At 46.2% G+C, this 25045-nt stretch overlaps 1 protein-coding gene across 1 annotated transcript in view; it reads right to left on the bottom strand.

Moving 5' to 3' along the window:
- Nucleotides 1–25045, bottom strand: part of LOC119393991 (dopamine D2-like receptor) — a 387243-nt gene that overhangs the window by 293584 nt on the left and 68614 nt on the right. The window lies entirely within an intron of this gene.

Raw genomic sequence — 25045 nt, 5'->3', positions numbered from 1 at the left:
GATATTATGGTTGGTTATGTATTAAAGTTTGTATCAAAAACACTGAAACAAAATGGCTTGCTTATGAAAGCTCGCATGCGCAATGCCAGCTGTGAAACAGTTTAGCATCGACCCGTTATTCTGCAAAGTCGTTGAGGGAGAAAGCAGGGATAAAAAAGGCTGGGAGTTCAACAACAACAAAAGAGGGTGAGCATAAAAAGGGAGAGAGGTTGTTGAAGTTATCAAGCTTGTCTCGTCTTCTTCATTTCTTCTTGTGTGTGTGTGGTTTTCATTTTATTTCCGCTATCCAGGTAACATTGGAATAAGGAGAGCTGACGGATGACGCGGACGCAGTATAACGCGCAGCACGACTATACGAATGGCCACTTAGGTAGGCGTTCTTTAGGAACTACACTGGTACACGAATAGAACACGGCAACCAAAAATGTTACTACTCCCAAAAGAAACCTGTCCCAGGAGAAACGTAATCGCACCCACGCAGTCTTATAATAAATTCGGTTCTCAGGGCCACCTCGCCACAACATGAAACTTTTTCTCCAGCTTCCACTATTTTATTTCGTGAACGCAAATAACGAACAGAAAAAGCTGGGTAACAAACATCCTAAAGATACGAACAGCACATTCGATGAACGCATGCAACTCTAAAAAGCTAAGGGATATACGGCGCCGAGCTAGTGACTTTTTACGCATTCCTGAATAATGCAAAAGGAGAGCGTAAATGCAGAAAACCAAAGATGCAAAGGGTAATGGCGGAAACGCAGCGAGCCAAGATTCTCTCCTCTGAACACTTTACGCGGACCTGGATAGGTAAGTGTCGTAAAGGCTTCTCACGCACCGCCTTGCATTGCCTGCTACCAATTCAATGCAGCGCACTGGAGGTGGTCAGACCCGTGCGCACACAGAGATACCGGATTCCGCAAGCGAAGGCAACCGATCCCTCAAAGGGCACATCAACTGCCAGCGCTGTACTGTAGCGGGCCTTGGGCAGACCATTTGAGCGAACGAGAGTGTATAATTGTGGAGGCAAACTTCAGTACTGCTGACAGTGCTTCGAGCGCTCTGCTCTATACCGCTAACTGTAGTTCCCGATGTTCCTCCTCTCGAGTCAGCGTATCGGCTTCAGCAGTTGCCGAGCGGTACATGGGGATTTACGAAAAAGGACACGCCCCGTCCTCAAAATCGAGGAATGGCTGAGCTGGCTGAGCGCTGATAGTACTGAGGGTGAAGGCACTGCAGCGAGACCCATTTTGCCATCTTTTTGTTTTGTTTCGTAAATGCGCCCACTCCCCTCTTTCACTCTATAAAATTCATGCAATATAAATTTACTGAAAATACACTTGCTTTCTGCTTCAAGTAGTTATACACGAAGCGAACGACACCCGAAAGATAGAAAAACATCACAAAGTATGTAAGTGAAAGGCATTGTTTCTGTGCGCTCGCCTACCGTGGCAATTAAGCGGCTTACGTGTAGAGCTGTGAAGCTTGTAAGCTGGCCACGGTGGCCGCATTTCTATGGGTGTGAAACACAAAAATGGAAAGGTGCTTTTATTTAGGTGCATGTTAAATAACCACAGAAGGTAAAAAATAACCCGAAGACACGCTTCGTAATCTCGCATTGTTTGGGCTTATAAAACTGCGTATTCGATTTTCTTTCTTTCCCCTTTTTCCTTCGGGGCCAGACGAAGAGCATGGTTGAAACGTTGGCTTGTTAGTACATTATCGTAGAAGAAAATGGCGCCTGTGAGTCTTCCCCTTGCGTCCTTGTTAAACCAGTGCTGTTTTCTTCGGCACACGAAGAAGCTACGCATCCTGACTACTGCACGCAACTGAGTCGAAACCTACTGCGACATTTCTCGAGAGCCTGAGTAGGCACTGCAGACTTGCCGTATAGAAAAAGAAACAATAACAAGAATAGGAACCTCACTATGTCTGAGCGGCCGGCGCGCATACACTGCACGGCTCGAATCGGTGGATCTTTGATGCGCGTTCGAAGCGTCGTTCAAGGAGCGGGCGGGTCCCCGACAAGGGTGGTTCGTCCCTGACGCATCTTCGCCTTTCAAGGGTAGAGCACGAGCGAGCGGCACAGGCACTTGCAGGCGCTATTGAAGCACGCCCACAGCGACATCGAAGGGGAAGACGTCGAACATCGAGCAGAATAAGGCAGTGTGGCGTGGTCCTTTTCAACGCCACATTCCGTTTCCTCTACGCGCACGGGTACAAACGGCGCAGTTGAACTCGTATGCTGATCAAAGAAAAGCTAAGCGCGCTCCAGCGTCGACGGTAAGAAAAAACATGAAAGAAACACGGCCGCACTGGGAACGCCCGTGAAAGAAAACAAAACGTCAAAATCTTTTTTTCAACGAGAGCAAGAAGGAAGAGGAGGATGGAAATGGCGTACAAATACAAATATCACGGCGGGCCAAAATCAATCTTCGTCCTCTGCCGGGGAAGACCCTACATTTTGGGAAAGTTTTTGCTATCGTTATTATTCGCCGAGTTTCTTCTCCATTCGCGAGAGCGAGCAAAGACACGCGTGGGGAAGTCAAAAGAGGAGACGGAAACGTGGAGCACTGGAAAAGTCGTTCTGCTACGCGCGAGCGAGGGAAAAAACGGTGGGAGAGGGGTAGTCTAGGGAGATGCGAGAAATATAGGCCACGGTTTCAACAGCGCAGCCCGTAGTGCGCAGCTCGCGCCGCGTTTCTTCGGCTGCAGGGTCGCAAATATAATCACAATGTCGCGCACCTCGAACAGACAAATGTTTGCTCGCAGACGTTGAACAAATGTTTGTTCAGCGAGGGGCGGGGGACGTCGAGAATTTCCGAAGGGCGAGTTTGGGGGGCCAAAACGGCCAGGGACGATGTATTTCGCCATCGTTTCTGAAAAGTTCTGGTATTCGTCGATTTTAGCCGCTCCTCGATCAGTGAACGAGTGCCGGGGCTCGGAATGGGATACAAGTTCCGAACAGGATGCTTAAAAAAAAAAAAGAAAGATACGCCTCTTTGGCCTTCCGGCTTGTAGGTGTACCTGCACCTTCACACCGCGCACACCAGCAAGAGAAGCTGACGGCAGTTCTGCTTCTGACAGTGTCGTGGCTGAAGTATGAGCACTTACGACCGGAATGGAAGGTCTGGGAGCAGCAGCGCACGAACAACGTCTCGGTGGCCCTAAGTGTAAAGGCGCCTCGACGCAATGTTTCTCGTGTTCATACATTTCAATGCATGAACTACTGAACTACCGAGTAAAGGCGCCTCAAGGCGAATTTTTCTCATGTTTGTGCATTTCCCTGCACGGAGTAGTGGAGTACCAAACCAGTGATTTTCCTGAATACGAGACGCGATGGATGTTAAATTGTGTTTTAAAATAAAATGAGAAAAAGCGGATGATTTAGACTAAAGAGTGATCTGGTGTGGGAGAGCGATGTGCCGTTCCTAATTTAGAATCGACAGAGAGCTCATGAATGCAGAAGTCGCCGCCATCCTCATCCTCGACGTGCCTTAAACGCTTCTTTACTTAACCCCTGGATAGTGCTGGTGAATTCTGGTCGAGGTGAACTGAATGCATTATTACATAGCGTATGACTTACAAAAGAGTCAATCTTCGCTCTCTAAAGCATGCCTTTAAGTTAAGCCTCCGTGATTCGGTATGTTTACTTTGAATTTTGTCTCATGATGGCCTTCCTTATGTACGGACATGTACAACGCACAGGCAAGGCTGCTTCTGGAGCAGACAAAGAATCATGGTTGATCCCTCCGTCATAGGAGTGTGTATAAAAAGTAGTTCAATGTTCATTGTACATTGATAACTGAGAGCTTGCGCAATGTCTGCTGGTGTTTGGCGGCTATAGCACCGTTTAATGTGGACGCACCTACCTTGACGCCTGGTGGCAGATCTCCATCCTGACGACTAACGTCAATGATCAAGATTAAAACTTTATGGTAGCTGTAGTAGTTAACATAAACCCGGACACAGCATACGGTGAATTCCGCGCAAATATGTCATCAACAAGCACATCATCACTAGTCCTCGATATGCTTTCATTGAAATCGTCATTTCAGGAGAAAAATGGCAAGGAGTGCTCGCTCCAGTAATTGGATAATCTGCGCTCCTGCTCATGCATACACTACCACACAGCGCTTCAGGAACGCGAGAGGAGGCAGAGCTCGTAGCTTGAGCTGTGAACGCGCGAAGGCGTACCGCTGCCCGCTGGCGTATCTCACTGCAACAAAGCACTCACTCGAACTGTATTCAAACGAAGTGGACAGGAAATCGGGGAGCCAGCCTCCGGGGCGCTGAATAGGGCGCCTCGATGCCAGCGTTGCACGAAGGAACGCTGGCATCGAGGCGCCCTAGCGCTGAGACTACAGAAGCGTGTCTTGTCAGCGCTCGTTAGTGTCATGATCCAGTACTTCACCTCTCCAAGACGGCGACAGCGTCCCGCGCCAACAAGGTCACTGCGAAAGGGAGAAACTGTGAAAGATGTATGGCGCGTCTGTAAAGGCTCATGCATAAGCGTCAGTGGCACAGTGGGTAAAGCACCCGAATCCTATGTCGCGGACCGAGAGTTCGTAGGTTCGACTCCCAGGTCATCTAAATCAACGACGTTTTTTCATGTTGTTTTTCTTTGTCCTCTGTTCGTTAGCATTTTACCGACGTCACATCCATGACGGAAATGATGTCACTGAAGTCTTGGTGGACCCCTGCATAAAACGCTTTCGTGTTGCAAAAGCTCTCAGACTCCCTTATGGATTCGCCTGAGACGACTCGAACGCGAAAGCCACCTTCATTTTTTTCTCAGACGATGTATCCTCTCCCGATCGATTCTCCTCCGCAACTCCACCGAAAGCTTTCTGCACTTAACGTTGTTTTGCACTGCCTCCGTGATCGGAGGCGTTACAAGCTTTCTGCACCTCATCTGGTTTTGCACCGCCTCCGTGATCGGCCCACCTTTGACCAAGCGGCGATGTCATGTGATGACGCCATCATGTGACGCCATAGTGATATCACAATTTGGCGATTTATGACGTCATGATGACGTCATATGGCGATTTCATCACGTGATGATTTTTTGCATCACTCGTGTTGACGCTGACGCCGCGGGACACTGACGCCGCCGACGATGAGTCTTCGCGTTTGATGAGACATCTAAGGCTTTCGCCTTAAATCAGCGGCGAGTTAGGTGTATGCAACTTAAGAGAACTGGCCCTAGTCATGGGCTAATGTTAAATGCTGACTTAGCTGACCATTAAGCTTTGAATGTTAAGTTCGAATGCTGATTTAGAACTTATTCTTTGCTGTTATCTCTCTCGAAATGAATAGAAAATGACTTGGAGTAGAAATGCTGCGATACCATGTAAGAGCTTCATAGGTAGTGTACACTGAAAAAACAATTAATATTGTGATCTATGTAAGGACCTTGCTTTACCCTAACCGAGAACGTTATCAAGATATTACTATAGTTGAAGGTATCCAATCATAATCGCCTCCGATTCTTCACTACGCAAGCGATTAAGAATAAGGGAGATTGAACGTAAGGAATCGCTAAAAGATGCGCGTGCGCAGTATGATGAAGATGTTCTTGTAGACTCATGAAGAAGAAAATGTGAGTGCAGGTTACTTCATTGCGACGTCTAGATGAATTATACGTTTACGATACCTTAAGTAATTTTGAAGGAGGAAGAAACTCTCTTTGTGACTAGGATTGTGGTTACGTTAGGCAGTCCCGCCTGACGGCCCGCCTTCCGAAACGTCAGTAAAGTTGTGTTGGGCACGTTTGCCGTGTTTTCTAACTGCATACTCCACAAGATCCATTGGAAGTTTCTCTTTGTTTTTTAGAAGCATATACTCTTTACCTGTCGTCTTACGGCAACGCAAAACAGCCCTTCTCGTAATCTACGAATATATATACAGTCGAAGCTACTTATAGCTTAACCGGTTTTAGAAATATATCGGTCATAACAATAAGAAGCTGCTGCACCGTCAACTTTTGCATGCTTTCTATGGGAAAGTAAACCGCTTACTAAAATGCTCACATACCACGTTATCGGTTATGAAAATGAATTCTGGCCGCTTGGTGTCCGTGCCAAGAGGTAATGGAACGATTTATCCTTGAAAAGAAAGAAGAAAATGAGAAATTCAAGCTGCTACACATCCGCCCACCACCACAACGGCCACTGCGCGCTCGTAAAGTAGGACCCGTGTTGTAGTCTTCTAGCTATCGCCAGCCATGCGCGCTTGTCCCGTCGCCCTTCCATCTCTGCTAACACGAATATGCTATTCCGCGCCACGCCAAGGTGATGTTCAGCCGCTCTGCGACAGTAGCTCCTTTGAATTCCCCGTAAGTTTCACTGCGGAGCATGATGGCATTGCGGCAAAGCTGCCTTTTGAAATCCGCTACGGCCGCAAACGGATTGACTCGCGACAGCGCTGGTTCGAGCCTACAAGATGATCGACGCGGCAGTAGTGATGGCTCCAGTTATTGCAGTTTCAAGTATGTAATTTGAGCAAAATGTCCGAAAATGAAACTTCGATGATTTTAGCACCCGAAATTTCAGAAGTTCTTATACATTGATTCTATGTGGCTGTGGCGGTACCGTGAAAGCGCCCAAATTTTCAAGCACATCCGAAATATATGCAGCTGTGTCTTCTTTATTGCTGATGTGTGTTTGCATATCCTATCCGATATCATTATTATCTGATGACAGCCTGCCATCCTCCTGTTTTGCTCTTTTTTCAAGAAACCCGTTTATAACAATTACCGGTTATAACAATGATTTTTTCGTGGCACTGGAGCACGGTTATACCTGTGCGGCATATACCTGCGCTAGGGACAAGCTGCCTGCGCACGCGCCATTCGCCTCGGCAAATACAGCTTCGCCGTAAAAAAAAGAGTGGGAGAGAAAAAAAAAATATTCAGACGGAAAGCGAATGTACAACTGTTCAGCTACCACTTTCTCTGGCCACACTAATGAGAACATGTCGAGTCGTGGTCCACGTGCGAGATAAGTTACCCACAGGAGGCTCCCGCAAGAACGGCCAGCATAGCTGACACGAGTCAGCATCGCGTAACAGGGACGCGCAGCGGCGTTCCGTCCCTACGTAAGCCGTCACGGGGGAGCAGCGATGCGAGCTAAGACCCATGGCGTCGGCCAGGTTCCGCACCCATCGTTCCGCACGCAAGCCGCAGGATCCCACCGCTGCCGGCCGCGTGCAAGGGCAGACTCCGCGCAATGAGCTTCCAGCACATCGCTAGCGTCTCCCTTGCTTCGCTCTCATTTCCTTTACGCTATCCTCTTGTTCGCCAAGGCAAAGCCGCGCCTATGCCTCTGTAATCCGCATGCCCTAATCCCATGATCTCCGTAATGACCGCGTAGCGGTACACCGCGCGCATTTCTCGGTGGTCAGGCGCAGAAAGAGTAAAAGAAAGAAAGAAAAAAGAAAGACGAATGCCTCGTTAGCTTTTTCCTTAGTCTTAAGAAGACGCCTGAGAAGCGCACGCCGGGGAAAAACAAGGAAAAAAAGGAAACACGAGCAAAGCTTCTGATCCTTCCCGTGTCGGCTGGCCAGCGCAGTATAAGGCGATTTCGTGCGACCGCTGTATGCCACGTCAATGGCGGCGGCCCACGCGGACTCAGCGCGAAGTCGAATTGAATTCTGCCGAAACGAGGAAGCTCCTTGTCCGTGCTCTCGCGTTTGCCGATTATCTCCATCGGTAAACACTCAGCGAGGCATCACTATTCTCTTTTTGTCTTTCTTGCCAGCGTGTTGTTCGTGCATTACTCGGCTTGCCCCGTTGCGCTTTAAGCCTAAGTGCATTTCGTACTCGTTCACTTCGCATCCGGTTTATATGCTCACGATATATAAGTTCCAATAACCATCTCAACCTACTCTTTACTTGCCTTCTTTTTGGCGGGGAAGAGACAAATCTAAGATTGCTCCGATGTTGACTTAGAGCACGTTTATTGTCGTAATACATTGTCATATTTTAGAAAAGTGACTGTAGTAAAACAATATCTGTGGCTTTTTCAGGATTCTTCTCAATTTCACGGCTCGTCACACTCAGCTAAGGTATACCGGCCTAAGTAGGAAATCCGGACATCGGCGAAGGCGCGCGCAAACATTGTGTCGCGCCTTTCACTGCTTCCGGAGGCTTTCCTCGGTATCGGATGCGTGCGTTCTATGCGCTATTCTCGCGAACCGCGAACATAACAAGGATTACCTGTTTGTTTTAGGAATGCGTATTTTCGCTTCCCTCTTTCTCCCATGTGCCTCTCTGGGTTCCTTTTCCTCTAACTTGCCCGCGCCACTCATTCCTTCCCACTTTACTGCTATTATTATTATTATTATTATTATTATTATTATTATTATTATTATTATTATTATTATTATTATTATTATTATTATTATTATTAGCAGTACTAATAGCAGCAGTAGTAGTTGTAGTATTAAAGGGCGGCTACATAGAGTAAGCGTCAGTCAGTCTCACATAGTGATATTGTTGCACTTCTTTTGCATGAGCACGCATTTATAATGGCGACTCAATACGGTAAAACGCATAGCTGAGGCTACATAGCACTTTTAAACTGTCTACAGGCAGATTAGAACTCGCCTTCTTTTTGTAATCCTATGCAGAAGCCGTTCTGATCAGCCAGTTGTTGTTTTAATTTCAAATTTCGCTGGTGTATCTGTTCAGAAAAAGCTCTGCTAAAGTTTTAATATTGGTTGGTTCTAGCTTTTCAACTAAAACTCGGGAAATGCATGAGAAACCTAGTCATTTAGAATACCGCAGAGAAAACGACTGCTTTATTTCAACTACAGAATTTATTTGAAAGTTCTTTTTCCCTCCAAGAGCTTGCGTCTTTCGAACTGGACATTAAGTGCGCGTAACACACATGTATAGCCCGGAGTACAACTACATTCCTCCTAGACGAAAACCACCTTACGTGAACTTCAAGAGCCAAGATGATACAGACAAACTTAAAAAAAAACAAAACAAGAAAACAATAGCAACGCAATTGTAAAATCAAAGCCATGATGTATTCCTGGTATTTACGGAGCCGCAAGCCTCATATCTACACATATACGGGGAACACATGACACACATTCTTGCAAGCCGTGTCCGGCCTAGTTGGTTCGTTGCAGTTCCTCGTTACCGCACGACGTGTGTTCTTTCTCGTCCCTGTCATTTCAGCGCTCTGAACTGTATTTCTCACAAGCGCTTTCACTGTCTTTTCACGTTTAAATGATTCTGGCGTGGGTGGCCAACTGTAGGAGGTCCGGCGCGATATGGTATAGGGCTGCTCATTGTTCACAAAGGAAGACAGCAAGTTAGCAAAAATGTAGGCTGCGTCTACCGCGTAGTGCAGGCACAGGCAACCTGAGGCTTATCAGGCCTGTCTGGCTGCGCGCCAAAGCTTGCTGGCAGAACCGATGCCATTGAGGTTCGGTATAGTTTGCGGCGCCGTCAGCTATATATATATAACGTACATGATATTAATGGAGTGTGACGTGCACTTTCGCTTCGATCGCAGTATGTTCCGCTCAACAGCGCACTTTTGTGGAGAATCATGGCGGGTTCTTCGACGAAACAAACACTGCGCAGTCGGCTACAGCCCAAGAGAAAACATAAGCCCCGCCCACAGCTGTTGCCGTCCGACGCACAAACAATTTGCATACGTGTTCCATTCAGTTGCGTTTTCTGATTATTTTGTGACATCAAGCAATTCGGCATGTTTTTCCGTACAGATGGACGTTCGCGTCACTGGTATTAGATGTAAAATTTCAACGTCCCGACAAATTTTATCGAAGACCCTGACATTGTAGATACATTATGCCGCATTTTGAAAAGGTCGCATCAGTGCTGGAAATGCATGAAGCTGGGACAGGTGAGAGGCGTATGCAAAAACACAGCGATGTATCCCCCACTGCTCCGCTCCTCGCTCAACTGATCGCTGCCATGCTTCCAATCTTAAGTGCCCTAACTGCTTTAGTCATCATGATGCGTCTTCGATGTAGTGTTTCTTAATTCAAGAAGACATGACCATACAAAAGGAGATGGCGAGGGGCCACTCGTCTGACCGAGAAGCTGCAACATAGTTAGAAAACAGCGCCAGAGACGCTGCCGTTGACGAAGATCGTCGAAAAATACTACAACGTCGACCTTGCTCTCCACCTCATTCTCTACCCCTGCCGAGCAGCCTCCATATAAACGGCAGAGAAGGCAGGAAGGAGACTGTGGAGAGAGCGACTTCGTGCTACGACGATCAACGTGTCATTCGTTAAAATACGCCTCGTTAATAATCCGCTCTAGAATGGGCGGCTTCACTGCATGTCCCAACCAAAATAACGTAAGCCTTAAAAGCAGTCGCCGAAAAATGCTCCGTAACGAATAGCAGCTTCCCAGCAACGTGCGTCTGGTTGACTTCTTTCTTTTTTTGCTGTTGTTGTGGTTGTTGTTTTTGTTAATAGAAAGCGTCCACGGACGTGTCGAAAAACGTTAAAGGGGCCCTCCAACACTTCTTCAACATGGCCAGAAAACGCTGCCGATCGGTAGTCGAGGCTCCTGAGAACGCGCGAGACAAACATTATAGCGCAGCACACGGCCTGAAATTTGCCACTAATTCTCAAATTCAGCTAGAAATCGTTCGTTTTTCTCTCGACAAACGATGACATATCAACAAATAACCGCGCCATACACACAAATTCACGGCCATTGGCTGATTTGAGCATTGTGGGCTGCATTGTGGGCCGCCGCGGGAGGCCGCCACATGCCCGCGCGCGCGCGACACTGAAAGTAATGCGCGCTTTTGAGCAAAAAAAAAGATGAAAAATTCTAAAGGTCATGACGCGCGCGTGACGTAACTTCTGTCCCCCGTGCCATCAGAAGACAGAAAGCAATTGCAGCGTGCGGCAAATCTCTGTAACTCCGCTCGTAGTTGACGGATTCTAAAGAAAAACTGCGGCGGTCGATTCGTAAGGCAATAAACTCGTTTAATAAAGCCATTTGATGGTTATCTGGAAATGTGTTGCAGGGACCCTGTAATATAGACACCCCTCACTTCGTGTCACTTGGCAACTTTTCCAATGTGGCACAGTATATAGTGCTCGACGTAAGATTATCGATGCCATTAATAATGTATCATTCAGGTGCGTAGTCCTTTAAAACACCAGCAGCGTTTTATTGCTGCGAATCGCACGGGCGCTGCTTTGCCCCGGGTCCAAGAGGTACCGCAGCTCCAAGCTCAAGCCGCTTTGCAAATGTAGTTCTGCGTTCACAATCTCTCCCTCTGCGTTGTAACGGCAACAATCGCGCAGGACGTATTTATTCAAAGTCGTCCTGGGCGTTACATGGGCAAATAGAATAGTCCGACTCTTTATATGTGTGCATTTGTGACTGTACGCATTATTTTTGTGTATATGTGATTATTGCATATACCACAGTCACCATGCGACCCTTGGAGTAGCAAGCCAAGCGATAAACCAGGCTAACCATCTCCGGGATTACCATTAAAATTCTTATCTATCTATCTATTGTTGTGGCATGCGAATGACACGCAAGCGGCCACTTCCTTTCATTACGAGAACTTTTTTTTCCCATTTTTCTTTTCTTTTCCGGGGCATTCCTAATCCTGTAATTCAGGTGTTGTGCGCGTAACAATCTGCGCTTGCCGATGGAAGACAGAGGGAGCTGAGAAAAGGAGTAAAGCAGGGGATCCAACGCGCTTGTCCTGTTAGGCTCATTATAGTATGCTCGACCAGTCGAGCATACTATAATGTCCAACGCGGTGCCGGCCTCAAGCGCATATGGGTGGGCGTAATGGGATGGTTGTTGACCTTTTCACTAAAGAAGACGCTCGCTGATCCCAGGGCACGTAAGAAGACACGCGTGCACTGATCCGCGAAGCTCGGGCACGAGGGCGTTCTTAACGGAACGTTCTTTAAGCGGTCTCCAAGGAAACAGCTCCCTTATTGTTCGCAAGTGTAGCGTAAGACCTAAAGAAAAGAAATTTAAAGGAAGGGTGGTGATTGGAGGCATCTCAGGAAAGTTACGTAGTCAAGATTCTTGTCCTTTTTTTTTTTTCCTCGAGAGTAACGTCTGACATCTTGCATTCGTTAGATCTTGCACGCCGACGAATACGAAAAAAAAAGATACAAAGAAACAGTGGCAAGGAAAGGCACGTTAAGAGGCGGCCGCTCTAACAGCGCGTGAGTGCGCTTCGACGAGCTCACAATGGCATGAATAATTCATTTTCATAAGCGCCGACGGGGGGGGGGGGGGGGGGGGGCGCCGCCATTGAGACGCGCTCAGTCGCCGTCTCATTTAATTTTACTGGCAACCGAAGGAGAAGGTGAATGGCATGGCAGAGGAAGAGGAGGATCACCGGCTTCGCATTCCTGTCCGCCAAAATGAGAGCCTCTCCGTGGACCAGTGGACCATCACCCTGTCGTGAAGCAACGGCGAGCTTTTGTCTCCCCGATCCCGGGAAAAGAATTGTCTATTCGGACAGCGGCATGGAATGTCCGGGAAATAAAAAAAAAAGAAAAGGACAGCTGAAGCCAGATCGCGTGCCAGTGCTCTAAGCAAAATCACCGATGAGGAATGGAAGCGATGGCTTTCGCAAAACAACCAAACGAAGTAGAAGGACGAATCCGAGAGCAACCGCATGCCTCCCACTACGTCGTCTACTTATTCAAACTATTTTTGGTGTGTTTGTTCATAAGCAAAGCTCGACTTAGTGAGCCGACAAGTTGGGGAGCCAAATAAGCAGCCCGTCACTGATGATTCCAGCCCTCCTATTCGAAATTCCTCATGTTTCACGCCCCCTCCCCCCTGTGCCACCCCCTCCCTATTCTTTTTTTTTTGTTTTTTTAGCAGCTCCAAACTCGCCCTTGCATTGCGGGGCTGAGAAAACAGAGAATGGTGAAAAAATTTTCCCACCTCCGCCATTTTCGAAGTCAATTTTTTTTGTTGCGATAGCAATTATATGGACAGTCTCGGCTGGATTTTGCCGTCGTCGTCGCCACCGTCATGCACCGTATATGTATAAGTATGTGTATATATATATATATATATATATATATATATATATATATATATATATATATATATATATATATATGAAAGCCCCAAAGAAAAAATATAATTCAGAAAAATGCTTCCGAAGCGCGGAATCGATCCAGGGACCTGTTCCTCCGCAGCGAGTGGCGCTAGACCCCTACGCCACGAAACGCAGATCCTCCGCGTAGCTAACGGCGAGCATTATATACACAACCTTTAGCGCTGGACGGACTCAGAGACGGCTGCGCTTATAAGCGTTTCTTCATTACCAGCGAGATGGCGTTAGGAGCGCGACAGGCGCATTTAAAAGTCGTCGGCGAGCTCGCTCGCTTCTTCTTATACATGCGCAGGGAGAACCTCGCCCTTCCGCTGTCTGCTCGCGCGGTTTTCTTGTGCTGAGGGGAAGAGGGATGTTTCACGCTTTCACCGTGATGTCCGCGCTCATGTTACGGAGCGTACGAAAGCCACTCGAGCTCAAGGGACGCCGCTAAACGAACAAACAGAAGATGAGCGCGAACTATCAAGTGTCACAGCTCGACACTTGAAGCACGCTAGTTTCCTTCGCTGCTTCGGCCGCCTTTGCAACAGGAGCACTGTTCAAACTGAGAGTATCCATTGGCGAGCCTCACTTCATATAGCATTAGTTTCTTGCTATCGCATTCATTGCTTCGGCCTTGCGGCGAAACTGTGACTTTTTTTTTACTTATTGATTCCTTAACTGCAGGAATCAAAATGCCACCCTTTTATGCCTGCACTATGCCCGTCTCTTCGCCTTTTATCTGCCCATTCACTTTGACTCACCTTTCAGGCTTCTTGGATTTTCCTTTTTTTTTTTCTTTTTTCGCGTTGAGTTACGCACACGTTAGGGCTTATCTGCACTGCGCCGGCATTTGAAAGAAAGGTGGGGAAAGAAAAGCGGCTCGAATAAGGATCGGGGGATGAAAGCCGGATAAAAGGCCGCTATTCCATTCCGTGTATGCTATGTAGGACTGGGATTCTTGAAATACGCGCAGTGACGCGCCCCCTCTCCATTTGTATTCGCATTCGCGAACCGAGCAAAAGGAACTCCAACAAGAGAGGGGCACTCAGCCTTCGCAGCAGAACGGGCAGCAACCAGGAGCCTTGTCTACGCGGCAGCTCAGAAAGATAAGCGGAATGCGAAAGCATTGTTGCGACTTTACCTGCTTTATTTTGCCAGTAAGGAAAAGGAAACTTGCACTATAACGTGAAGTATCGAGTGAACGTCAAAGTGCAACGCTCTAGGAGGAGAAAGAGAATCGGGAACGAGAAGAACAAGCGTTGAGGGCAGAGGTTGTGAAAGCTGTGCATACGGCAACTGATCTCCTTGGTTCTTGTTGTGCAAGTTTTACCAGCTGTTTGCTAAACGCACACTTAGTGCAAACACTGTATTTCTAGAACGAAGCTTTTCAAGCGGCAAGCGTGACCAGTATGCGCGCAAGGAGGAGTGCAATGTTAAGGCGAAAGTTTTAGATGCCTCATCAAAGGCGAACAGCGACCGTCGGCGTGATTACGAGTGATGCAAATAATCATCATCACGTGATGACGTCACCGTATGGCGTCCTCATGACGTTACAGGTCGCCAAAATTTGTGACGTCATTAGATTACATCGTCGCTTGGTGAAAGTTGGGCCCATATTGGAGGTAATGGAAAACCCCGTGAGGGGCAGGATCATGTGCTTCCAATCTCGGAGGCAGTGCAAAACTACGTTGGGCGCAGAAAGCTACCGGGAAGGGGGTGTGTGGAGGGAGGGGAGGGCGAAAGCAATACTGCTCACTGACGATGGCTTTCGCCTTCGAGTCGTCTTAGGCAAATGCGTTAGGAACCATGCGAGTTTTTCTCTCGTGGCTGGTTCAGAAAAAGAAACGCATTTCTAGGAACTCCTTTTTGTGTGTCACGACACAATAAGATATAAAACAGAAAAGTTCTGTAATCGAGAATATTTCGACAAAGTCCTCTTCATGCTGTGGTACCAGTGAGAACGTAATTCGAGCATAAGTGTGTCAGAAGATGAAATGCAGGGGGTGCACGGAAGAGCCACAAAGGTGCATGAATCACGGATAGTAGGACATCCTGGTCACATAATTCCCTCGCCCGAATAATCTTCGCAGCCAGAACCTGCCTATCATAAATTGAGGGCCTCAAAAAAGAGCTCGAGCGCTCGCGGCTATCACGAGATGCGAACGTCATTTTCACTTCAACCAAGCATCACTTTAGTGACGCTAGCTGATGCACCTACGACTTCTGGCTCTCGCAGCTGTTTCGTTATTTGATATAAAGCAGAATGTGTATGGCATAGCTCAAGTGTATGACGAACATGAACGGCAAGTCGTAACATCAAAATAATAACATGCATGTCATGTGCGTCACGATTTACATGACACGGTTTTGGTGAGCTCACAGCCGTTTCATTAACTTGATATATACTAAAATTGGTATGACAGGACATGAGTCTATGACGAACGCAAATAAAAGTTCGTAACACAAAAATCTTGTCATGCATGTCATGTTACGTCATAGTTTACATGACACGGTATTAATGCTCTCGCGGCCGCTTCATTAATTTACGGACACCAAAACTGGCACGGCAGGAATGTGCAAAACTTAAATGACCGCTCATGCATGATATATGCCATGATCGCATGTATGCATAACAAACATGCGATGGTGAATGACATGTCATGATATGAATTTCTTGATTTGTCTCAAAGCCAAAGAATGCGGTGTATAAAGCTCCTCGCTGACTGCTTCGTCTTAAATAGATCCCCACATGCGTGGGATCTGCCGGATTTTTCATACATCTGCTTACTCTAACAATTCTCATTTGCTTTCCTTTGTACGTGTATTCAGCAAGTTGAAAATTATTAAAACGGTTTCAAGCAAACAGTCTCTCTGCATTGTGCAACATTGGAGCCTGATATTGATTTCATCGCAGCTTCCTCAACTGGCAACACGAACTATAGAAATTTCCGAGATCGCACTCCTTGCTATTTCGTTTGTCTTCTCCTCTGCTCACCCAATCTCTTAGTGTTTGTGCAACGCGGCAAAGAGCTCAGTGAGTCTCTTTAATCCTCTTGCCACACAGAGAAGAACCACAACCCACTGCAAAGAAGACAGTGCCGTTGCCACCATGGTTTTATTGCGCATACACTGCAGCCATTCTTGGGCACGGGAGGCACGCCGCAAGTGTTCTGTTCTCAGAAGCAGCTATTGGGGAACCTAACGCTGCAAAACGGAAATCGCGCAAGAGAACCAAGTTATTTCCACTGAAGCCTGGTTGGGTGCCGCGCACGGTTGAATGCTTCGCCGCCGCTCCGGCGCCGTGCCGCGGCGGTTCCGTCTCGCTAGGCACTTGCGCGCCGCCTCGCGGTGTTTGCTTTCCATCTGCGGCGCCACAACTAGAACAGCCGACATGCCTTTTTTTTTTTTTTTGTCTTCACCTCTCTTCTTCCCCATCTCCCCCTCCCTCTCTTCCTTTAACCCTCACACTAGGTCCCTGAAGAATGTCCCGAGGCGTCTCGTCGCGTACCTATCTCCGCACCCTTCCTCTTTCCGCCACGTTAGTCCTAGCGAGGTAGTCGCCGCTCTTCCTGACGCCGGCGGCGGTGGGCCGACAGTCCGAAAACAAAGGCAACAGCAGATGTTCTTGACCGCTCCCGCAGACGAGAGACGCGAGGACAACCCTGACGCAAAACTGCTATGCCTGGCGACTACATTTTACGAACCAAGAGCAACGTATGTGTTTTTTTTTTTTTTGCATTGTTGTCTACAGTGGACCCGCGGGCAAACTTAAGGAGTGGCAGTATACACACCCGTATTTGTTCTCTGGACATGTTTTTTTTTTAATCTGGCGGAGCGTCGCTCCTGCTGTTTCATGCAATATGAAACAGAAGATGTAACAGAAGATGTTTCCTGCGAAATAATAAAAAAAATAAACGCTAACAGATGCAAACCTCCTCTTTCGTTTCCGTACATTCACTGAAAAAGAAGCCCCCTTTTTAAACTCCAAATGGATTCAATTTGGTTGTTTTGTGTGCATATCACCCCAGTGCAGGGTAGCAAACCGGACGTACGTCTCGTTAACCTCCCTTTCTTTACTTACTTCTCTCTTTCTCTCTCTCTCAGTGTGCTTTTAAAGTTATGTAAAATATATCTGCAGTGCCTCGCACGCGTCAATAATGTCCAATATTGTAATGACATAGCATATTTATGTATTTATGTACTGGCATGCAGATTTCTGGCTGTCTCAACTGACATTTAAGAGGTGGTTTGTCGATGCGTGATCCAGACAATAAAAAAAAATGTAACTCTTGAATAATAATAACAGAGAGAGAGAGAGAGAGAATTTATTTGAAGGCAGAGAGGTCGGCCTGAGCTGCTGCACTCTAGCCTGCTACTCTGCACAGCTGAAAAGGGAAAAAGCAAAAAGGGAGTGATGAGGGGGTGATTATGGGGAGAGGAAAGAGATATACAATAACCACGCAACATAGTGGTTTCGCTAGAGTCTGGTGTTCAGTACTGTGCTCTTAAGAAAACCTACACTGCAAACGGGTTTGAGCCTTTTAGGGAGTTTCGGGCTCGACGCATAACGTGCATCCAAAAGGTACTACGCAAAACCCCCTTCAAAACGAGGTTCAAAAGGAGGTTTTATTTACATCCTTTAAGGGAGTGATTAGACGTAACTAAGGAAGTAAATTTGTGTTTTTATTGAACTCATTTTGAGGGCTTGAACGGAGCGCATTGGAAGTTTTTCTCGTTCTTTTGAGAGCTTTTAAAGCCTCCTTTTGGAGGTAAAGTTGGTGTTTTTATGTAAGCCATTTTGGGGGCTTGAACAGAGCGCATTGAGAGTTTTTCTGCTTCTTTTGAGAGCTGTTAAAGCCTCCTTTTATACGAGGCCCTAGAGCGGTCGTGAAATGAAAAAAAAAAGTATATTTTAGGCACTATATTACGTTTACCGGCCAATTTCCGCTACTATTCATCACTAGGACATAATTGAAAATGGACATGAAAGTATTTATGCACAAACATGACATTTGCATACAAACGCACGACACAGGAATCGAACTCTCGACCACACGCACTCAAAGCAAGCACTATAACCATTACACCACAGCGCCACCACTTGCAAGCTTGCTTTTTTCGTGGGCTTATATATGTACCAATGTATGTACAAAGCGGCTGGTAACCCGTCGGCACAACTTCGAACTTCTGTTCTTGTGCCATCGGCGTGTGTTTGCTCTTGCGGAAGGTCAATACATAATTTGTGGGGCGTCATGCAGGCCGAGCCGATCGCCGTAAACACCCTCGGCTCCGAATTCTCCGGTTGACCGTGTCGTGCCGCTAGAAAAATTACAAACGTGTGCCCTCTTCGCTCGCGCTAAATTCGTGAATACCAGCGTGACAAAGGTATCTTCAGATGAGCGAACGTATGTGCATTCCATGAGCGTATGCTGTGGAGCAATTTTCGTTATTTCTGCAGCCGCGAACTGCGCGCGTCCAGATGCGGCAGCGTGTTATGAGCGGTTCGAAGACCGCCTGCGTTCTCATATGAAAGTTACACACGCAGAGGCCCGACTTAGAAGAACATTGTAACGCGCCTACATTAAGTGCATTTAATGCGCGCGTACTGCCGCGAGCTGCACGCAGGGGCAGCAGCGCGCTCTGAGCAGCTGAACAAAAATCTGTTTCCGCAATTAGCGCTTATTCGCAATGCACCCTTTAGCGCGCACCGCCTGCGTTCGCATATGAAAATTACACACGCAGAAAATTCCAGAGTTACAAGGACATTGTAACGCGCCTACATAAAGTGCGTTGAATGCGCGCGTACAGCCGCGAGCAGCGCCTTCTGAGCAGCTGAACGCTTATCTATTTCCGCAATAACGCTTATTCACAATGCACGCTTTAGCACGGCATTCATTGATTCTCTATAACGCATATTCAGTATTTATTTGCTTTCATACTCGGATGCTACCTACATTTCTTACTAATTAGCTTTTATTGGTAAGCATCACGCCACCGCGTTAAAGCGAATGCCTAACGCGTGCCCCAAGGTCAAGGACAACCTCCCCAGTTTACCAGTGACAGGTCTACCACAAAACAAATAAGTTAATGTACTTGCACCTCTCTTGTGAACGTCCATGTGTACTTGGCCCTCCCCTCAGACAGATGATGCAGTATCCATTAAAAAAAAGCATTACCCTCTTCCTCAATGGAACAGCTGTTCTTGAGAAAATATGGTTCTGTTGAATTACTTATCCACAGCAGCAGAGAGGTTGGCTTGTTTGCAATTCAGAATTTCACAATTGTAACACAGAAACACGAGGACTGTAGCAAATATGCAGAAAACTGGAAAAACTATCATATGTGCACTCCCTCGTCCACCTGCACACTACGTTAAACTTTATTTATACAACAGCAACCTTCAATTATGCTACTATTGATAAAAGATCATCCAATCTACGTTAGAACACAGTGATGACTCTGTATTTCTGTTGCCTATCTTCTACAATGTGTCATAATCTGTGAATCATCTGTTCAATGTGTTTGGTAATAAAACAAGCAGTTACATTGAGCTGGCAGTGTTTCAGCAATTTGTTTTGCAAGCACAAATTCATTTCTTCAATTTGCATGCACAACAAGTAGTGATACTTCAATTCATACAAGAACCAGTGGTTGCAACATTTTATTGGAATCAAAACAGCAGCAGTTCTCGTGTCAATGTAAGGATATAGGTATATATTTCCATCGTCGTGCACAGAACCTACTCCCAAAACTGAACACGTGGAACAACATATACAGTACAGCCTAAGCACTATACATAATTCACAGCAGTAAAGCAATACGAAAGTAGGGTGTAAAATCTCATCATGATGCGCACTAACATGTGCACTTCACCGTGCCAGTATGTAAGTATAATCCAAAAAAATAAGCTACCCAAGGAACTTGGTGTCAGTCTACACACGAAGGCAACTAATTAGTACAATAAGGCTAGCATCACTTTTGGGAAATATGAAACCGTGTAGACAGGCAGTTGTACAGTTTTTTATTGCATTAGTTTGCCCTATGGCATCAAAACATGTCGCACATGATTTTGGAGTGGAGTTTCCTACAAAAAAGCCCAAAATAGACCTGTGGTGTTGACTGTAGGTCCACTTACCAAGGTGCATAAAAGCATTCAGCAATGCCCACAAAGTTACAAGGTTGCCTTCATATGTTGCTGTACATATTTACTCACAGATACCTGGAAGCCATCGTATATTTCTGGAAGTGTGCTTGGGAACTTGTCGGCATAATCACATGACTGCAGTGTACCAATACTTCTAATATGCGTAACAAGTACAGCCATGCTTCAATGTTTTTATGCCAGCTAGTGCCACCTGTAACTCAAAAGTTCATCCTTAATTCCTCACTTGATGGCTTACGCATAATTACCACATTGAAAATAATCCAAGCACAATGGCTGCAACGTCAACTTGCAATTAGGCAATCACAGGCACTAAATTAAAAAAATCCTGTAAGTAGTGACTGGTCGCTTTGCACATTAGATCCTAGGACTTAATATGCCATGAGGGTGAATAAAAATTGGCCACACATATATAGAGACTGTGAAACAGTCAGGAGTTCATTTCATAGGTAAGGAAAACGTGAAAACGAAATCAGAACACATAGCAACAAAGGGGACGGAACAACACACTACTAACAACTGAAGCTGAACATGTGCGGCTTTTTTAGTCATGTGTGTTTATATCTTTCTGTGGTTTTGATTACACTTCAGTTACTAGTAGCACACCAATGCTCTCCTGCTCACCAGGCCGACACGTTACACCGCCTTGCACCCCCAAGACAAAATCCTGCCGACACTCATGCCCACAATACACTTGACGTGAACACAGACTGGTGGGCAAGCAACACTTGCTGCTTTGCCAGAAGTGTATTCCTGAAAATTACACAAAAAAGAAGTCCACTAAGATTTCTGTATAACATAAAAATGAATGTCTTACCGAAAATTCGCACTTGACTATCATTATTGCAAACATTTTGTCAAAACACGAAATAAATACAAAATTGAGAGGCTGCTAAGTATTTCCTTGTGAGCGTTTCACTTCGTGTGCACAGGGCGAAAAACAAACGGATGTAAAAAAAATGCGAAACACCACCAGAAGTGTACTCTTGCCATGTTTACCATTATGTGGGTAGTTTTTGATGTCAGTAAAGTTATCATTATAAGTACACTTTAAAAGGGTTGTCAATGTTAGCAAGGTCTTGATTAACCGCACCTACTCTGTTTAGGAGTGAAGATTGGGCAACTTGGCACTGAACCATGGCAAAAATAAACAATGCACTTCTAGTGAGCATAAACTAAGGCCTGGGCACAATAACAGCGCTTTCACCTTGTCAAATTGTGTCAACAGTCATGATACTATGTATTGACCTTGAAAACTATGGCGACATAATGCAAAACAGCAAATTAATGAGAGGGAATAAACAAGATGATTCAACAATCTGGTTCAACAGACTCAACAGCTGACTTATATCAATGCGATTAAATTAGCCTTGCCCATCTCCTAATGGCTAAGAATATGCACATGTAACCTTGGCAAATTCCACTGTTGATACGTGACCAATGAAGTTGCATTCCTTCCATGCCGTTGAATGGCCGTCCCTTCTTTTCTGTTTTCACTGTTTTCTGATTTTCATTGTTTTCACTAGCGTAAATGTTCACCCTTTTTGATTTTGTCACTTTGCAGATGGCATAGGTGTTTTGCCTTTGAATGTGCACGTTTCTTCTGCTTTGTCTTTCCTGTTTCTTTTTGTATGCGTATATGTTTTGCCTTTGAACGTGCACACGTTTCTGCTGCTCTGTCTCTCTTTTTGCTCTATTGGGCCTTGTGCACTTCTCAAGCTACCATTGTCGCTTTTCACTTGAGGCCCATTTCCTGTATTTTGCTGGAATAAATATTTATCCATTCATTCAATGCCATAAAACGCACGTGCTTCACAATACACACTGCACTTAGCAGATGTCTGTCACATGATATGGCCGTCATTGTATAGCTTTAACATGATTTACTCGTTCTAGCTAAATGAATCCAAGCTAATGATGTTAATGTACCTTGATATGCTATTTCACTGTTCCTTGATGCATATGTATGAAGGTACAGTGCTTATGTACCTTAATATGCTATTTCAGGAGACGGGCAGAGTGCGCAATGCAAAATTGTTGCCGAAAAGTCTTTTCACTTCCTGACAATTTGTGCTTCGGTGGGTTCTCACAGTTGCATGGCGGGAGAAAGATATCCAGGGTAGTCGACTGCATCCAAGGTAGATGCTGCAAAATGAGAGCGCACGGTCTTGTCACATGTCAATGTACGCAAATTGACACGATGACGAAGGATTAAAACAAACAAATGAAGTTGGAGAAAAGAATAAATCGAAAAGAAAGTGGTCCTTTATGCACATTCCATCATGCGACAATGTGATAACCGTGGCCTTTTTGCTCTAATGTATATTCCCTGAAAGCATCATGCCTCATTCACGCTTTATCGCAGGCAAGAAAATTATATCGTGCAAACAACTTTATCAGGGCGCACTCCTGGGTCGATTGACTGGTCGTATGAAGCATGAGTGATATTCACAGAAGTTCCAAAACATGCATCACACATCATTGCTATCTGAGTTTCACGACTTAAATGCGAAGCATTTGTTAAACACTTCTATGACTTTGAACGGATCTATCTACCTATCTATCTAGCCGCCTACGACTCATAGCTCGTGTGAGTGTTTCGTTAATGGGATGTATGCCAAAATTCGTGTGGCATGACACGACTGGATGAAGAACATGAATGATGGGTCTTAACTTGAAAATCATGATATGCATTTCATTAACGACATGATTTACACGTCACTATCTTGGTTCTCTTGCGACTGTTTCGTTAACTTGATATTTACCAAAAAAGGTATGGCGTCACAAGAGTGTATGACGCACATAAACGACAGTTTCTAACGTGCAAATCATGACACGCTTGTCATGTATGGCGTTATTTTGACAACATGGTCTCGGGGGCGCTAGTGGCCGTTTCGCCTGCTTCATATACACCAAAATTGGTATTGTGCAGTGTGACTGTACGTCCAACATAAATGACAGCTGGCAACATGAAAATAATGACATGCATGTCATGTACACACGCCACGCTCATGGTGCGCTCGCGGCCGGTTCGCTAGCTTGACATACACCTAAATTGATATAGCGTGACGTGATTGTGCGACGAACATAAATGACATATAGTAACATGAAAATAACGACATGTATGTCATTTACGGCATGGAGCCTGGTGCACTCACGTCCGGTTCTCTAACTTGATATCATACCAAGACTGGTATAGCGTGACGTGACTGTATGACGTACATAAATGACGGCTGGTAACATGGAAACAATGAATGACATGCGTGTAATGTACGGCATGGGTCACATGCCACGCTCATGGTGCGCTGGCGGGCATTTCGCAAGCTTGACATGCCGATTTTCTTTTCTTTCTTTTTTTTTTTTGCTTTTCATTGCACTTTTCAATCGACGCAATGTGCAGAAGGTCATCTACAGGTGCATAAGCGACGATAAGGGCTCGCAAAGAGAGAGAACATCAGTATTACTTACCATTTTTGTTCCTGACTGTGCCGAGCACGCAGGGCGCCCATCATCTGCTTGGTAATGCACAGCGGCACGCTCGCTTGAGTCGACGGGCCGTCGCGATTATCGCACTCGCAGCGCAGCATGTCGCACTGTCGTCAAACCACGCATATCACATCCAGCGGCGAGAACACAGTGAGGCTGCAGGCACAAAACGCGCACACACGACCGACACAGCTGATCACTTGAGAAGTGGCGTTCACAAGGCCTAGCCGGCGTAGCCGCGTAGCTACGACGATCGCGCCGCCGCGGGAACGACTCCCTCCTCACGTTTCTTTCTTTTTTTTCTGTTTTTTTTTGTTCGCGTGCGCATGCGGCGCGAAGCATAGCGAAGCTTTGTCCCATTTCACTTCGGTAGCGCCTCGTCTGGCTTGCTTTTGACCTGGCGGGGGCGGGCCGCAGTAGGCTGCAGAGGCCAAAGGGCTTCCTAGCTTCCTCTCCAGCCGTTCGGAGGGTCTCGTATATCTCTCTCTCTGGGCTATCTGTGCAAGGGATTTTAGTGCGCTGAAGCATGCCGCCTCCTTCTTTTACTTCTTTCCCCCGCACAGCTGCATGCATGCCCGCCAGCACTGAAGGCATTATGGAAAGCTTCGGAAAAAAAAGAGAAAACATGCCAGAGGAAATGACATGGGAGTTTTTTGTTCTTGTAACTCCATTCGACGAATGGCGTCAGATGGTGAATTTACCTCCTTTCTTCCTACATAATTTCTTAACGAAGTAAAATTGAGGACGCAGAACTTTATTACACCCACCTCATTACACCCTAAGGTAGTACTGTCCAGATGAAGGTAGTATTAAGGAGGATTGTAGCCCTTAAAACGCCCAATTCGGCTAGTTTGCGTTTGCAGTGTATACAGCCCTATAACAGCAGTTGGTGACTTTGTCTGGTCGCACATAGCTGACAAAATACTAGTCTCACTTAGTGTTGCCACACCGATTCCTGCCAGCGTTGAAGCAAACGTATTACGTTGCGACACGTAAAGGGGGCAATCACAAAATATATGTGCTGTTGTTTCATGCACTTGGCAGCGTTCACAGTTCGGGCTGTCCGCACGGCGGATGAGGTGTGCATAGCGGCGAGTGAATGCAACTCCCAGACGAATCCGGTGCAGCAAACTGGCGTTGCCTCGGTTCATCCTAGCCGGGAGGCGAAAAGTCATTTCCGGATCTATTTCCCTCAGATGCCTGTATCGATGGTCTGGCTGAGACCAATAATAAGTCGTTATGCACTCTCGCATGAGCAATCTCATTAAAGAGTTCACGTCACCTCGCGCGTACGGTACTTTCA

The sequence above is a fragment of the Rhipicephalus sanguineus genome, chromosome 5 (genome assembly GCF_013339695.2).
Source record: "Rhipicephalus sanguineus isolate Rsan-2018 chromosome 5, BIME_Rsan_1.4, whole genome shotgun sequence".
Taxonomy (NCBI): domain Eukaryota; kingdom Metazoa; phylum Arthropoda; class Arachnida; order Ixodida; family Ixodidae; genus Rhipicephalus; species Rhipicephalus sanguineus.
Note: the sequence above shows the minus strand (reverse complement) of the source record. Positions and strands in the feature narration are given on the sequence as shown.